This window comes from Apteryx rowi, unplaced genomic scaffold (assembly GCF_003343035.1).
Source record: "Apteryx rowi isolate R43461 unplaced genomic scaffold, aptRow1 scaffold_696, whole genome shotgun sequence".
Lineage (NCBI taxonomy): Eukaryota > Metazoa > Chordata > Aves > Apterygiformes > Apterygidae > Apteryx > Apteryx rowi.
The window spans coordinates 1-3,637 of NW_020450978.1; the positions used below are offsets into that span (position 1 = coordinate 1).

The 3,637-nt window shown below is 44.9% G+C and overlaps 1 long non-coding RNA gene across 1 annotated transcript; it reads left to right on the top strand.

Annotated features, from left to right (window-relative positions):
* The first annotated feature begins 808 nt into the window (after positions 1-808).
* Positions 809-3,212, top strand: LOC112975860. The gene is made up of 3 exons (XR_003256806.1): positions 809-920; positions 2,059-2,154; positions 2,281-3,212. It is a non-coding gene; the product is annotated as an uncharacterized LOC112975860 (long non-coding RNA).
* Positions 3,213-3,637: the final 425 nt, after the last annotated feature.

Here is a 3,637-nt window from a genome sequence, read left to right on the forward strand (position 1 = left end):
TTGCCCAGAGAGGTTGTGGAGTCTCTTTCTCTGGAGATATTCAAAACCCTCCTGGACGCGATCCTGTGCAACGTGCTCTAGGTGACCCTGCCTGAGCAGGGGGGGTTGGATTAGATGATCTCCAGAGGTCCCTTCCAACCTCAACCATTCTGTGATTCTGTGATTCTTAATACTTACAGTATTCCTGCAGGGAGTTACCTGCAGCCAGGGGTTTATACCACTTCTTGCTCCTGCAGGGATTGGAAAAATTGCATGAGCCTTACCTGAGGGCTTTATCCAGATGTTTGTACCAGCTCCTGTTTTGCCTTTATCCTACCTTATGCTAACTTCTATCTTCTCTTTGCTCCTACTTGTTCTAGGAATACATCTAGAGGCTAGAAACATGGGAAAAATATCACCAAATGAGATTCTACCTGGAAAAATGCAAATGTATGCACTTCGGGGGGGGGGGGAACAGGTTTTCAATGAGGCAGAAGATTTGGGGAATTTAAGAGTTGAGATGTAGTGGAGAACAATTTGTATGTGGCTTTGTGATGTGACCAGGAAAAACGGCCAGTCTGGGGCCTGCCTGTATGAAAGAAGCTTGCCCTTTTGCTGTCAGACACTGCACTTGCTTGGATCTGTTAACTGAACAAAGGATTCTTATTAAAGAATGGCGTTTCTACAATGCTTTTCATTTGATTATCTCAGAGCGCCTTTAATAGGCATGGAAGGTGCTGTGGAACAATAAACACAGAAGCAGTGCTGTAACGTTTGCAGCATGTGTTTCTATGGAAGTCATCTTTCTTACTTTCTTTTATCCAGGCATCAAAAGGAAAAGAAAAACAAAAAGAAGAAGGCGAAGACTGGAGCACACACACAATGGTTTTCCCTGTCATCTTTGCCAAAGAAAAGAAGAAAGGAAACAAACACCATTGCATGTAAATAATCCTTTTTTTTTTGCTTATTTCAAAAGGTATTTTCATTGGTTCATTGTAATTAGGCAGAAGGTACTGAATTAAATTATATGTCAGACCTAACGGAGACTATTTTACCATTCTTGTAATAGATATTTAGACTTCTGAAAACTTTGAATCAAACCCTTCATTCCAGATACATGCATATTTCAGGGAATTTCAGAACTAGTTGCTAGTTTCATAGTTTGTACCTGATATTAGGTTGAACTAAAGCCAGAATTTTAAAGTTTGGAAAATATAGCTTCAGATTTTTTAGTCAAAGCCCATCTGAAATAATATGAAAGAAGAAAGGAAGAATGTTAATGAGTTATGGATCAGGATGTGCAGTGCTGTGTGATGCTTGGTGCTTTCAGGATATGCAAGAAAGATGAGTACTTTGACTTTGAGTCTGACTTTGAATCAGGAAGGCAACTCAGCAAGCAAAGGAATCTGGATGATAAAAGGAATTATCAACACAAATTGACATGCTTCACTGAGACGAGTGTGGTTAAGCTATGCTTTAAGGGGAGTTTAAAACCCCATGAGGCGAGAAAAAGGCTCTGCAAGTAAGTTCAAGACAGCAGTCCTGTGGGGAGATCATTGTCTGAGGGATGGACAAACAAGCAAAGCAAGCTGGTGAAGAGGCACAGGTTTATATGTAGCCTTGAAGGAGAATAGTGAACCGCATTGGGTCTAATGCTCCGGCTCTGCCTGACTCACTGGGCTAGTCCAGGCTGACAACCCGCAGCCTGGCATACTAGGTGCCTGTGTTTTCAGTGCTTGACACGGGAAATCTAGGGCCAGGTTTGCAGAGCCGCAGCGAGCACCTTTTGTTCTCACGGGAACAAGTGAGAGGTGTGGGTACTCACTTGCTCTGAAAATCAGGTTTTGCTGTTCTCAGACTAGCCCTTTTTGTAAATACTAACCTTCTCAGCTTTGGGGCCTTGGAACACAAGTTTTTGGAGATCCGCCTGTGAAAAAGATAATTTCTTTTTCTTTTTTTAATGTTTTATGTTAAAAGCTGCTTCCTCCCCTCCTTTCTCCCTCTTCTGGCTTCTCTCCTCCCCTTGCCCCCAAACCAGAGTCTCATCTTGGCTGTGGGTTGTCTCTCTGTTCACTCCAGGGACATTGGCCCTTGATGAATCTCCACTGACAGTGAGCTGATGAAAGCTATACATGAGATACTGAAGGACAAGGCATGTAAAAGTCAGTCACTGAGGTAAAACAAATCATTTCAAACCCCTTATTGACAGGCAAAATAGGAACAGTCAATCTCTGATGGTAGCTGGTGCAGGGTGTTTCAAGGTGCTGTGTTAGTTACACCACGTAATGCTCTGGCCCCCAGGGTGACTTTCTTAAGGGTTGGCAGCACCAGCAGAAGTTACTGGGTTTGCTCACAATGAGAAGTCAAGAAGTTTGTTAGAAGGTATTTATTAACGTGAGTACTAGATATGGGATGTAGCAGCCATTACAGTTTGATGGCTGCATTATCTGTTTTCCTGACCAAGGAAGACAGGTGTGGAAGGACCACTCTCTCCTCCCCAACCCTGACCCCTTCCACTGCAGCTAATAGTTGCTCTGTTCCCATGTGATGGACAGTCTCCCTCAGCATAATGGACCACCTTTGGAGGATGGAGGAGTCAAAATGCTTAAAGCATGTACAAACAATATTGTTTACACCTTAAAAATCCTCAGACACAACAGGACAGGTGCCCTACATTAGGACTGTTGATATGGGAGACAGGGCTTGTGCCCACTGGTTTTAAAGTACAGTGACCTGTGAACCTGCAAATGATGACGCTGTGCTTTGGAAGTCAGGTAATTCATGGATTTACGTTTACTGTGAGGAGGAGACTCCCTTAATCACATGTTGAAGGACTGGCAACACTGCAGGGAAAAAACAAGAAATCCTGAGATGAATTTTCTAGTAAACTAAGATCACAAAGACCAGTGGGAACTTGGGCAGATGAGAAAACTCACTGGTGAGGAGGATTACTTCACACCAGTGTGTGGTTCCCAGGTTAAGGCTGTGAAGGGTGGAGCTTACCTGGGCCCAGTTTTCRGAGGCTGCAGTTGGATACTAGTCCTTCTCTCCATCATTATTTCAGTTTAGCAAATAATGCTTCACTGAAGCCTGGATTGCTGCACCACAACTTATGCCRTTTATGTGGGCCAGAGAAACACACCTTATATGAGGAACAATATAATTTATTGTTAGCCTAATTAAAGGTTTTAACAGTATTATCAAAGATTTCTCATTAATCCACTTACTGTGATACTAACAATTATAGACTATATCATCTGCAGCAGTAGAGAGAAAGGGGGTAGAAGGAAAAAACCCTTAACAATATCAGTATCAAGACTGCCACACACACACGCACCCCGCCGCTACCGCCTCCCCCGCGTTGCGCTCACCCATCCGCTGCCCAGGTGCCTGGCTTTGGTGGTGCTGGCCTCCTCCAGGAGAAGGGAGCAGGGCTGCAGGCGTCGCAGCGCCCCGAGTCCTTCGCTGATGGTGCGGCCCCTTCGTCCGCCTTGCCAGGATGATGGTGGGGGTTTCTTCCTCCTCCTCCTCCTCCTCCTCTAGGGTCCACCTGGGGCTGTTTTCACTCAGGCCTTTTGTAAGGCTCTCCTCGCCTTGCTCCTCTGCTGCTGGTCCCCAGTGTCCCGTGCCTCYGCACTGGCTGTCTTTGGAGAGCTTT